General features: G+C 35.4%; 1 protein-coding gene across 3 annotated transcripts in view; it reads left to right on the top strand.

Annotated features, from left to right (window-relative positions):
- Window positions 1-14,707, top strand: part of LOC150103064 (protein kinase C, brain isozyme-like) — a 227,130-nt gene that overhangs the window by 135,209 nt on the left and 77,214 nt on the right. The gene's annotated exons all lie outside the window — the stretch shown is intronic.

The raw sequence follows: 14,707 nt of genomic DNA, 5'->3' as shown, positions 1-14,707 counted from the left end.
CTTTTAATAACCAAAGACGTTTCCTCCTTGCTTCCTACGATGACCTGCCGTGGGACTATAGGCAGAAATAAGTCGTATTCAGTTTCCCGTTTTGAACGTTTTCCCATATCGTCCTTGTGATTGGTTCCCACTTGAGTTTAATTTTAATGTTTTACTAAACTCATCCATGAAAGGTTGCGAGCCTGTAGCACATTACGAGACATCGTCGGTGGACTGCAGTTTGACGTTACTGAAACTCTAGTCTATAGATCAAATAAACTTTTTCCAAACCAATTCAGGCCTCGAATAATCTTTTCTGAAAATCTAGTTAATTTAATCATTTTTGTCACATGCTGTATAGCAGTTAATATTTGGTCTGTCCATGACATAGTTTCTAACGTTTCACTAACTGTCATAAAAAAAAAAAAAAAATAGTTCGATCTAAGAGTGCCACCTACTCCTTTTGTTGAACGATAAGGCGATGGGTTTTATTTTAATTACAGGAAAAATGTCTGGTACACGACCATCAATATTCATGGTTTCTATGGAAACCATCAGATTCTACTTGTTTCATGAAGTATTTGTTTATTTTGTCGTGGAAAATTACCGAGTAATTTTCCGCGAGTAAATAAAAGGACAGTACACATACATTTAATTCTACTACTGTCAATATTCAATTTACGATTAGTTAAGCATGCGGGAAAATTACTCCAATACTCAGAATTGTGACGTCATTTGTCATAGGTGTCTGCAAAATCAGCAATTTGAGGTGAGGTTGCTGTTTTGACAGCTTGCACAAAATGTGGTTCTCTGGGTAATGTCCGAGGGAGGGATTAGATGTGTTATTAGGTAAAATAACTTGAATTTCAATTCATTAGTATGACGTATTTTTCCTCATAAAATCTTTACTGTTTTCTATCATTTTTTTTTTTTTTGTAATAAAGAGCTCCGCTAGCATACGGCATATTTATTGAGACACTTTTAATACACAAGCAGTCACGATTAATGTTTATTGAAGTTAATTTAATGGCAATTCCACTACCCTCGGAACTGTTTTATGAGGTAAATAAGTTAATTAGTAGCTAAAAATACCATTAAAATATTCAAACGTTAATGAATTTGCTTTCGAAACTATGGAATTGCCGTCAAATATCATGGTTCCCCGTATCCATAAATCAGTTGACCTCGGTGCGTTATATTCGTACAGTTAGCAACAGACATTGAAGAGTAGGAAGTTAATCGTTCAAATTGGTTAGCGAAAACTTTCACTCGGTTTGAAACTGATATATAATCTGAATATCTCACTTGATCGCGCCGAACTAGTTGAGCAACAGCGTCCAGCTCAATTTCTCGATTTTAGCATCTGTGAAGGCATCTAATATACTCTAATCCAATCAACTGCCTGAAATCCTTAAAATATTGGATCAAACGAAAATATCTGAGAGAGGGAAATATCCTTTTGCTATGAGGAAGAAAAGTAACATGTAGTTTTATTCTTAATAGCTGGAGAAGAATTAAGAAATTACAGGTTGAGCATTCCTACGGGATTATAGAACACGGCAGCGACGAAAAAAAGTATTACGTCAATCTCAGCTGGTCGAGTTTTAATCACTAAACTCGAAGTAATTAACTATGACAAAGATCGCAACTGTTGCTGTTCTATTAAAGGTAACCTACTTTGAGTGGTAACCTTCCATCTTGCAGAATGGTTGCCAAATATTTTTCGGGTCACTTGAAGGCGCTTTCAAATTATGATGACTTCAAGGTACCTAAGACTGACATCCCCAAGACACTTCTACTGTAACCAACCCAAAGTCTGAAAGGTCTACAGTTACATGAAATGAACTTCATCTCCCGGTGTGAAACTACCACCTTACAGGAGCTTGAAGTGTCTTGAGAAAGTTTCATTTTGGTCTCTAGAGAGGACTGTTGGAACTCTAATCCTAGTTCCATTGTGTACGGATGTCACAGAGACTAACAGCTTTCTGTGGGAAGGATTCACATATAGGATTAAAGCTCCCAAATTTTTATTTAATAAAAAAAACACCACATAATATAGCTCGCTGCGCAGAACTATCGCATCGATTTTTACACCAGTGTTTCCCTCGTTTCTTTTACTGGGGTAATTTATCGAAAGAATTACATCATGCAATTTCTTATCATAGTGATAATTAAAATTTGGTTTGAACACTGCTTTCATTTCTGACTTCATATGTAACTTTTATTTTTATTGCTTTGTGTTTTCAGTCAGTCTTTTTATTGTTGATTTTCATAAAAAAAAATTATGGTAGTTACTCAATTTAGTTACGAAATCCTGAAGATTTGTACTGGATTTATTTAAGAGTATAACAACTGCCATAACTAAAGAGTCGAATTGAATATTTTCAATGTTATGTTTTAATTCACTTCACAGTGCGATCATATATAAGATGAATAACAACGTGCATCCTTGTCTCTCACTTACTTTTATATTAGACCATCTTCCTTCGATTCTAGCTGCCAACGTACAACTCAAATACGAACAGATCATCGCTCGATATGTCTTCTTTACACCATGTAAGTCTAGCACGTTGAACAGCTTTTACTATTGGCGTGTTATCGTCGGCATTTTTGAAATTACAAAACTTAAATCGAGATCCCTTGTATTCCCATGATTTCTCGATTATTTGTGAAGTCATCTGAACCTGATCAAATGTTTACTTTACGACTTCAATCTTAAATCCAGCGTCAAATGTTAACATACGTGTTTAGTTTGTTGCACACCGAAGAATAAACATGGATACAAAATTCAGACGTTGACCAGGAGTTAGAAGGAAGAATTTTCCTAGGATTCGATCGGATTAGATTAAAAATTTGGTATTCAAGAGAAGAACGCGCGAACTTCGTTCTATCTCCAGCAAAAAAAAAAAAAAAAAAAAAGTGTCGCCTTTACCACCAAGAGATTTTTCTGTGAAGTTGCACAGAATAAACAGGGAAGAGTGTATAAACCGCTGTGAACTTTTAAAATTAAGGAATACTAGGTTAGAGAAGAAAGACAACGCATCTTTGCGCTCCGGTCTAACTTAAACAAATGAAAGTGGAGTTGACAATTTCTTCGCCTCTAAAAACAATATTTTGTTTCGGTATGGACAAAAGAAAATGTTTTCGGTTTTAAGAAATGTATTCAAAATAAACTGATATTAAACATACAGAATATCGTAAAATTGTTTTACACGAAAGGGTGTAAAAAAAACAATTATTGCACTCAAGGCGCGCGAGGTAAAAAACATGTTTTGGTGCTGATTGCAAGTAACCTTTATCGATCTATTATGTACCCATAAAAGCTGTTGGTGTATAATTCGCAGGTATTTGCTCAGGTGGAATGAGGTCTTCTGTTGAGAAGGAAGTAACATCTTTGGTTTTGGCTGCGTGGTGGATATCAGATAATGTTTTCACCCGGATGTACATGTATTCAAAGCAGTATAGGGATGATAGTTTGAATATCATCCCAGTATTTTCGAAGCCAAGATTTTTTTTAAGCGCCTTTTCAGCTAGAAGGATAGTTGGGTATTTCCATATGAGATTTGACAATACACTGGTCTCATCGATTTGCTTGCTTCGCCGTAATTCCAGTTCAACCAAATACCAAAGTGACAAATCACTTAATGTTCTAAATGAGAAACTCAATTGGCCTCATCAGAAAAGATCCTAAAAGATTTCTCTCCTTTGCAATGCGATCGCTCGCACGCCGAGTTCCTCTTGTCTTTTATTTTACCTAATCTACGAATACGACAATGCACGATGATTTAGCAACTTTTATATTTGTGACCTCCACGCACAAAAGGATGTAAATCTATAATGCATTACTCTTAGTGCCGGGCGGAAAGCTAAAGGTTAAATAATTCAAAACCTAACTCTAGAAACTGAGTAGGATGGATCACACCGAGAGTTGAAAATCATCTCCAACTTAGATGATTTATAGATGGAGATCATATTCTTTGTTCCAAGCTGTTCGTGTTTTTGTAATTATAAATACAATTAAATAAATGGGTATATACCCAAATTATTTAAGAAACTGTCATTACTGTTACAAACAGTGTAGAGTAGTTACGATATTCCATTAAAGCATCGACATTTTCTTTTTTTTTTTTATTATTGGGAAATGGTGTCCTAAAACGTGTTGGGAGGTGGGAGAAAAGAAAAGCGAAAAACAATGCGTTAAACTCATTTTTTTAAAGCAATAAAAATACTTTCCACCAAGAAATTTTGGAAATGACATTTTAAGATGAAAGCTTTTTACTGTCAAGTTTTATGGTTGCCATAACTACAAAAGTCGACAATAGACTTTGAGGCGCGTTTGTGATGTGCGATATAACGTATGGAAACAGTAGCATTTGGCTTTGCACGCGTCATCCGTTCCTAAGGACTGTTTTAACTTTGACGGCTTGTGAGGCTGATTATAAGGAAACTGTAAAGATCATAGAGACACAGAACCAAACACAAACAGGACGAAACGTGCGTGTCATGAATAATAACATCAGACTTACGCTATGTTAAATTCTTCTAGAATTATATGGAATGTTTCAACTCGGTACTTCAAACGTGTATTTATGCATCGATTTTTTAAATATTTCAGATAATAAAAGTCCCTGTTAAATACTTTATATATTTAGGTAATACATCGCACTATCAAGCGCTTATGTTATATAGAACAAGAGTTCATGTATTACCTATATGAGGACTTATTTGAATACCTTTCTCTGAAACGTCACTCATGACGTCATACCTCATATTTCTAATAGCAAAAGATCACTTTAATTATTTGTTTAGACGCCAAATGAAGCATCTACTTGTCATTTTTACCAGACAGAGATAACTGCTGTCCGATTAATGGCGTAATTGGAAGTTATGAACTCTCCCTCCCTTTTTTTTTTTTTTTTTTTTTTTTTACTTCAGATTGAATTTTCAAATGGAACGAAGCACACTAAAGAAATTCTTTATTTCTCTGTGGATATTTATGGTTCTCGCGTAGCCACTGAAGTTCTTTAACTGCCTATTGTGTTATAGGCAATATCGGCTCGTTCATTTAGCGAACTCCCTTTCACAATACCATCGCCGATCATACAGACTTCGCTTTAACTGAAATTAGTTCGTCTGGAACTTTTCATGGTTTCTCACTGCACCCGGACCTTAAGTGAGCCTCGATAGTCACACCGTGGAATTTCTCTTGTATAATACAGACGGCTGGAATCCCGAGTAGCTTAGACGGTAAGGCGGAACACAAAAGCACCGCTCCAAATGAGGCGGTAATGGCTGAAGTGGTAATTAAACCGGTTTCAGGGAGGTCGTAAGTATAGTACGGGCATCGATTTGGCGTGCGTTACTGAGGGGGAATGAGGCGTTGTGGCTGTCTGAAATGGTGTTTATAGGTGGACATTTCACTGGAAAGTAGTGCTGTGGTTAGTGTTAAGTGCTGAAAATTAAAGAAAAAGAATACCAGTGCGTTAGCTGTGAACGGTGTGTGTGTGTGTGAAGAATCGGTGATGTTGGGATTACTTGATCTGTATTGAGAAATTACAGACGATTCGATGTCAGTTATTTCAGTAAAATCAATTTGATCATAGCTTTACTTTCGTCCAGTGTGTTCTAGAAATGTTTAAAATTTTTACATGTGATGGGGAGATGGTCGCTTACTAACAATATAAGCGTTCAATACTGAACATTTTAAGTAATTGATCATCTGACTTATCGGTCTCCAAAGATGGATTATAATTTCTACACATTAGCTTAATTACTCGTCCCATGTGTAAACTAGTTATGCCATCCTCATGAAAATCGTCATATATTTTGTAATATTCTTCCCTTGGATGATTGAGTAATCGCTTCCACTGTTCCAATTTTGAATTTCAGGGAGGCCGTGAAAGGCCGCCACGATTGGTTTGAAATATTCATATTTTGTCGCTACAGCAGGGGTCCTGGATTATCTAATTCTTTCAGAGTTGATGCCGTAAGTTTTCAAAACTTTTCGTGGACAAGAGGATTAACATAAAAAAAATAAAATAACGGGTTACGCGTGATGGAAATCAGTTTCTAAGCATAAAATCCTATGTTTAAAAATCACTTTTTTGTGAAAAGGAAACGTGATTATAAAGTATGTACAACCAACTGTAAATGTTTGATACAAAGAGGCTTTTTAACCTGAATCTAGAACAGCAATTATCCAACAAGCTTTTTTTAGATGATTCATCATTTGTGTTCCATGAACTCATTGGAAATACCTTAGTTTGAATACCATCAACGGAACTGACAACAGGAACCGTTATCAGGTGTTTTCAATCACATAGTGAGGTATTCCGTCTTATGAGTGTAGATTTTTTTCTCCAGGAAAGTCCTGTTTTTCGTCCCTCAAATGCTTACCCTTCGTGGAATGCAGCAGAGGAATGGAAAGTTGAAGTACCCAACTGCCTAGAGTCCGTAATTATGGGAGTCCATCCATCTTGGACGAACGAGAATTAAATGGATGGATTAGGAATGGATGCTTTTCTCTCCATTATTTGAATTACGGGACCACAGTCGGTACTTTCCTTGAAATCTCGAGGAACAAAACCCTTGATGCTAAAATCTCACTGTTCGTCGTATCTCCGTAATCATTTCTCCACTCAGTGTTAACCTTCACTGGTGATTCGGTGGAAGGAACAACAAGAATAACCAAGCTTAATACTTCTCAATGTTTGAGAAGACAGTTCTCTTATTTTGCCTTTCCTCATCCATGTTAAGTTCGCGTGTTAAGCTTCTTACCACGCATTTTCATGCTGGTCCACTCGTTAACCTGCCCGATAGCATGAAATGCGCATTATGCCTGTTAAGGTGTATTTAAGAAACCTATTTGCCAGAGGAAAGACTTTTCTGGGATGAGAGAGAAGGCTACCTCCTCCATTCAAAAACTAACAAACTTTTAGTTAACCCCTTATAAAGCTTTATCTTGCATTTCAACAGAAATCGAACCTGGGTCTTTTCTTTCAAGGAACACTGTCGCTAGCAATCATCTGAGCTAGTGAGATTTCTCTTTAGAAGATAGCAATATGTGATCGCTAAATTAATATCTGTGTGTGTGTGTGAGTGAGAGAGAGAGAGAGAGACTGACTTATGGTACATGTAAAGAACAAGGTTTTTTTGTCTTTTATTTCAGGCAAATCAACCAGATGCACAGAAGATTCATTTAGTGTTTCTTGTTTGAAAACAAAGGATATGCGCACTGACACAAATGTCTCAGATTTTTTCAGAATACCATCAATTAATGGTGTGTAATAAGGGTTAGTTCTCCTAACGTAATTGCCGTCTCATCCAATAATTACATCGTAAACTTAAACGTAACTTAAACATCGTAAACGTAAGCTTCTAAAAAGATTTTACGTTCTGTTTCGCTAACTTACGTAAATATAAATAGCAGAAGGAATTCCCAAGATAAATATTCTTGCTGACTAGCAGAATTTCTGGAATTTCTCAGAATTTATGAGGGGTGATACACCTGAGAGCAGACGCCGTTGCTCTGGAGGAGCCTTAAATGGGTGTTTAGAGTCTGAAGTCGCATGAAAAAGTCCGATGTTTGGTCTCTACAACAGTTTCCAGATTATATGAAATAAAAATTTAAATAAAATGCGAAAAACCTAAAATTATTTAAAACAGAAAAAAAAACCCTTTAGTCTCCTCCCCCCCCCCACACACACATCAGTTCTAACATATAAGTGTAGAACCTTTCGTAGGTTAGGAATCACGTAGAAAACCTGACTGATGTTGATACAACTCGTGGAAAATTCTACATAAACTAATTGTCTTAATGTAACGTTGATGAATATCGCAACAATGAACCCCATTTCTAATTTAATATACTAACAGCAGACTGAATATGAAAAATTGTGTAAACAAATTCTTCGCTTTGAAAAGAACTCGAAAACGCAACTGTAGCGAAACACGGAGGGGAAGGGGTGAAGGTAAAGTTTAAGTATGAAAATCATTCACTTTTAAATGAAACTGTGCGCGCATGTTTCTATACTAAAACATCGACTTATTATTTGATTGCTAAGCAGTGTCTACCTTTAAGTTAAATCTTTAATTACTGACATGTCCACCCCCCCCCCAACTAATTATATAATTGAAGATTGTCAACGTGCGAATAAGAGAACACACACAGGGTAACGAAATCCTCCATGCCTGTTGCGAAGTTAAAAGTCGATTTCTTACACCTTTGACGACTAACAGTAATAGGAACCATTTGAGGGTACCTCCGGATGTCACGCATGAGCAGTAAATCTTGCACAGTACCAATTAAGGAACACGTACTGTTGTAACGAATGGCACGATGCCACCCCACAATTCTCAGCTGTCTAGGGGACTAATTGGTGTAATTTACTTTCACCAGCACCAATTACTGTCTTCATAAATATTCTCAGCCGACACACCTGCTGTGTGCTTGTTTCTAAGTGTTGGCTGCTGACGAGAAAGAGACACTAGGGGGCACTGCTAGTTTGCACATTGGCACGGTATTCCATCCTGTAAGATCTCCACAGGACACTCCATAAATGATTCTTCTTTCTTTTAATTCCAACCAACTCGATGACAGCTCCTCCGGAACATTTTTGCATTGACTGCACAATCCCCCATTCGCCATCCGTAGCTAATGGCGAAGGCTCTGCTTAAGTGTGGTGATTAGTCGTTACTAGTAAATTTGCTCGCGCCTTTTAATGGCCTGCGAGTAAGTGATTAGCGTTTAAGCGAAAAGGAATAATTTGTACGGCAATTTGCCGTCCCTCCGATACTACTGTAGCTCAATCCTTGTCTTCTCTTTATTAGCGCATTGTTTCTGTTAATCTTTGTCCATTTCTTCCTATTCGAACATCTTTCGTAAGCAGTGTTCGTATGCATTATGAATGACGTAGTTAACTCCAAAGTTATAGATTGGAAATTCCGTATACTTCACTGCAAAAAGACACTGCAGATGCGTTCTTGATCAATGTAGAACTTCAAAGAAAGGGTAATTTTAATGTTTGGAAAAAATCAGACATCTCAGTTGAAGAACGTTTCGGCTCAAAAATTAAACTACAAATAGTTTCACCCAATCTGTAGAATATCTGACAGCTTGTTTGCTCCAAGCGCGGTAATTTGTATCAATACGCCATGAGTAACGGGTTATGTATTATGCTAAGATTTGGCTTATGGAACTAAATATTTATTATAAAATATAGTTAATCTTGCATATAAAAGAATTTTATTGGTGCATGATTTATATATTCTGTCTAGGCGAGTTACCCTAAAGGCACTTAAATTTTGTTTTTTTCCGTTGAATGAATCAATTTTTATAGTTTTCTCTATGCTGATTTCTGAAATGCTTTTAATCTGTTACTCTCTCGCAATAAATTACTCCAACGATATGTCATGAAATGAAGTCAACTTTACAAGTGTTACATATTAACTCCAAGAATTTCAAGATCTCCCTCCTGTAGATGATCACTTTTTGAAAATCAGTGTAGTGATGATTCAGCAGTCATTGACTAATTCGGTGTTATTTCAATTGGCTGCTATTTGTGCTTGTAATTCGTACTGCTACTCTTTAATATATTTCGAAAGGAAGGCCATGTTTAAAATAGTTTTTTGATGATACTCTTACAGCCTGGAGTTTTTTTCTGTTAACATTTTATTGTTCATTGAATAGCAGAACGTTTGTTATTTTTAGAATCGATTAAAAAATGTTCTAAAATTTTATTTGTAAAAGAATATTATATTAGTTTTGATTTTAACTTGATGAAAATTTAGTCTTAAAATTTCATGAGAATATAACCTTCGGTTTCTTGCTTTTTTCCCAAAGAGGAAGGGATATTCTGCATACTCACTTGTCCTGCTATATTAAGTTCAATATTTGCAGCTGGAAAAAAAAAAGACTCAAGTGACCAAGATAAACTTCGTTTTCGTCCACTTCGACGAATTTGGTCCACCTGATGTACCAAATTAATGTCTGAAATACTTTATCACGCGAGACTTGCCATAACAATTTAGGATTGTCAACGTCGGAACCATCCTTCCACGCAAATCCCGACAGCAGTCAACGTCTTCTTTTTTTTTTTTTTTCGCGATAGTGTTTTCAACCTTTGTGTGTTAAACTTTTAAAGGTTTTTCAGTTTCTTAACACGTCACACACCTGACGGAAGAAAGAAATGTGATTTAGCTTTGACTGAATGCGGAGGAGACTTTTTTTCTTCTTCTTGGGATGGAGAAAATTTCATAGTAACGTCTGTTTCCTCTTCAGCGGAGGACAATCTTCAAGTGACAGATTACCCAGGTCTTTTGCCATCATTGCTGGGTAATGAGATATTGGCGACAACGTTGACATATCCAGTGATGACAGAAAAGTCAATTCTTCAATCTCCTGTCTGGCTTTCAGTCAGTCGATGTCAGCTTATACTGATTAAAAAAAGTAACTGGGTTGGACAGAATGGGGAGGCAGAGAATGCCAAGTAAGTTAACTTGCGCACGGAGTTTTGTATTTTGATGTAAAGAGCTGAGGAGTGTGGGTCTCCTAGTTAGCATTCTTTAATGCTAACTAGGATGAAAATCATGTGATAATTTCAGTTGAAGTTTTCAGGGGTTTGGTTTAAGATTCTGGATTTATCTTATCTGAAACTGCGCAGATGTTTTTGAGCTCTTTCTGATAGATATTCGAATGCTTACTGATAGGTGGGAAACCTAAAATCCTTTGTGTTCCGATGCAGTGAATAAAGAGAAGTACTATTTGACGTATTTTCTGTATGTAAAGGAATTTTTTTTTTTTTTTTCAGTTCACTAACGAAATGTTGGAAATTTGTATCACATCAATACCATAGATGGTTAAGGATTAGCTAGTTCAGAAACCTTGCTCTACAGACCCCAGACAATGAATATTTTCATCACTTCAACTGTCCAGTAAGCAAGTTGACGATCTCGCATCAGGCGTTAGAATTCGTCTACTACAGGGGATCAAACAACCATGATATAATGGGATTCAAATATGGCCAGCAGCTCTTAAACTTAAGACTTCGCCTCTGACAGTCCTATTAGAAATGTTCCTTTGTAGCAGGCATGTCAAACTCGTTTACCTCCAAGGGCCAAATTAAGAATTATACATCACGCCACGCGGACCGCAACAGAAAAAAAAAATCTCGAAATAAAGAGAAACAGATTTTTTAATATTAACATTAGAGTATATAAGTACAAAATACAACCATGTTACAAAAATACGTGTAAAATATAAAATTTACATACTTAAATAAAATTAACGTATCATTTTTTTTGAAGAAACTTGACAACACGTTAACTGCAGCATGTGCAGGTCTGTTAATCTTGATCTTTCCGCAGTTTTATTATTCTTTAAAGTTGAAAGTAGTTGTTCTCATAAATATGTGCTACCGAACATTGATAAAATACGCCCAATTGCACATAACACATTGGGGTATCGATCGACTGATAAATAGTTATAGAACTTTGAAATTCCAACCTCCATATATTTTTGTTTCAATACGGAATCGCACTGAATTTCGATTAATTACAACTGTAAATTGTCATCAACAGTTTCAACATCAATCGATAGAGAAGTAAATAGGTGAAACTAGTTTTGATATTTCTTAAAATCTAAAAATCTTCTTTCGAATTCATTTTCTAATAACTCAATTTGATTGGAATATTCTGAAAATTTCAATTTCGTTGATTTTTGTAATAATGATTGAAAACACTCAAAATGGGATAAATTTTCTTTCTGAATTTGTTTTTGCCAAAATAATAATTTCTGTTTGAAAATGTTAATATTGTCCAATAACATGGTAACTACTTGATGTTTGCCTTGTAGCTTAAGATTAAGTTGACTAAAGTGACTTGTAAAGTCAACTGAAAAAGCCAGGTCCTTCATCCATTGATCATTTTTTTAATATTTCACATTCATAATTTTTCGATTCTAAAATAATGGTAATTTCGTCCAGCAATTCGAAGAATCGCTTTAAAACTTTATGACTGGAAAGCCATCTAATTTCTGTATAATAAGGTAGATCGCTATATTCACTTTCTGTATATTCTAGAAAGTTACTAAATTGGCGATGATTAAGCTCACGTGAACGAATATAATTTACAATTTTACTGACATTTTTTAGGACATGTCCAATATTTAAAACTTTGGAGCATAGTGTTTGCTGATGAATGATGCAATGAAAATGTTGAAAATTATTATTACCTTGTTCTTTGCATTTTTCTCTTAAATTGGTAACAAGCCATGGCAGGAGCACCATCAGTTGCAAGACAAAGTAGCTTTTTTTAACGGTAAATTGTATTCATTCAAAACTTCCATAAGAGCGTCAAAATATCAACTCCAGTTGTTGTATCGTGCATTGGAATAATTTCTAGAAGTTCTTCACTTACTTTTAAGTTCCTATCACATCCAGGAATAAAAACAGCCAGCTGAGCGATATCCCGTACATTTGTACTTTCGTCAATTGCAAGGGAATGGGTCTGAAATGTTGGAATTATTGATTTTAGTTGATTCCTTAAGTTCCCGGCTATATCACCAATTCTGCTAGCAATGGTATTTCGAGATAAGCTTATATTTTGAAATGTCTTTAATTGATCAGGACACAACACTTCAACTGCTTTAATAATACATTCGCGAATAAATTCCCCTTCAGTGAATGGTTTCGACTTGGTTGCAATTAAATATGAAAACAAATAACTGTTTTTTTTACCGTAGCTCAATTATCTTCGTTAAGTTTGGTAAATACACTTTGATTTTGAAGTGTCGACTTTAATTCTGACAATTTATCTTCACGAAGTTTCGCAACATATTTGTCATAGTTTTCTTTATGATTTGTATCGTAATGCCTTTTAATATTAAATTCTTTGCAAACTGCAATAGAGTTTCTACATATCAGGCATAATTTTTTTCCCCTTGAATACAAAAATATTGTAATTCCCATTTTTCTTGAAAACTACGATGTTCTTCCTCAATTAATCGTTTTTTACTCATACTGGTTGACGGTTTCGACATTATTTTTATGAATTCTTTATTAATTATAAAGAAAACAGTACGCTTTCTTACGATTTGAAAATTGCTAACGGCTAGCCTCCGATTGCTGTGGTCAGCGGTTGTAGCCTCCTTCGTAGACTTGCTCGTTAAAATTCGGTAAAATTCGATATTTATGCAGTGGTGTAACAAGATTTTTTTTGAAATGACAAATAGAAAATTATTTCCTTTAGAAAAAAAATGCAGAGTAGTTTGGCGTATAAAATAATCTTAAGTGGAAATGTTAATTTTTTAAATATGTTTATTTAATTCGGTGTTGTCTTAAATAACCATATTGGTTACTAAGTTTGGCGGATCGCATGTTACTTGTTGGCGGGCTTCATGCGGCCCTCGTGTTTGGCATGATTGCTTTTATAGGAATGGGTCTAGTTTAACATACAGTTGAATGATATCAGAAGTTCTTGCTGTAAGAAGTTTTTTAAGAGAAAATACTGCAGAAGACGAATGTATTTTAGACGGGATGGTGCTTACTAGGGAGAAGTGAGCCATTTTTGCACAGGAAGAAATTGCTTGGGTAATTTCTTTAATACTTTATATTCGCCATGAAGACATGACGTAGTATGGCGATGAAATGTCATTCCAAACATAAAATAACGGAACACAGATTTCGTCTTGTAATATGATGTCCCTTATTTATGGAAAAAAGTTCTGCAACTCTTTTTAGCTAAAAAAAAAAAGAAAAATCTTTTGGTGGTTTTCGTGCTGAGCTCATTAATATGCACACAAAGGAAGTTTCTTTTCTTTTTAGTTGTCAAGTGTCAAATACATTTGTTTTCACCGTCATTCTTATGTGACATGTAAACATTTTACTTATAAAAGCAAAGCAGTGATTACTTCTTAATTTTAAGACCCGTCTTTTCCAAATTCAATGTAAGATATTGATTATTCAACATGTTAATGACAAACAACAATAACATGTTTGTGCTTACGAACACAAAGTAAATATAAATGATTTCTTAGTGGAGAATAAAATAACGCAATCAATATTTGCAGCAAGAAAGGCATGAAGGAAATCTTTTTCTAAACAGACATTTAATGAAACAAATGCGAATTTAAACCATTTTAAGGAACAGAGTGAAAGCAATAAAGGATAAGATGCAAATGAGTTTGAGTTTCATTTTCGTACCGTCTCTGCAACTTACGTGAGTAAGTTAGCAGTTATTGAAGCACAAATTATCTTCTTTCTGACTACTCTAAATTGAAAGGCGAAATAGCCAGAATCGGAGATGCTTGCACCAAGCTGAAAATTAAACACGAGGGACTGCTGCATCACGTGTTTTGTTTCAAACTTTGTATGCGAGGCGAGTTAGGTTACCTAGTAAATGCAAAGGATTGTGCTTAGCCAATCGGGATCTGCTGAAAGACCTACAGGTTTCCCATTGCAGAGAAGATGCAAGAAACGAGCCCCATTCACAGTAATAACAGCAATACATCGCTGTTATTGCTGACAGCGATGTATTCATGATGGTTCAGAACACAAGAGGATTTGAAATTGGATATTGCGAAGTTCACCATGTACTTTTGAGCAGTTAAAAATTAACTCCATATTGAAAAAATAAAATATGCAACCAAGTTTTTTGTTTGTTTTGTTTGTTTTTAAATCAAAGTGGAGCAGCTTTCAGAGGTGAAGTGTTGATTCGATTACGCAAATATTTT

Source organism: Typopeltis vanoorti, chromosome 9, assembly GCF_054136105.1.
Source record: "Typopeltis vanoorti isolate ZY-2024b chromosome 9, IOZ_Tvanoo_1.0, whole genome shotgun sequence".
NCBI lineage: Eukaryota > Metazoa > Arthropoda > Arachnida > Uropygi > Thelyphonidae > Typopeltis > Typopeltis vanoorti.
This window is presented reverse-complemented; position numbering and strand designations above follow the sequence as displayed.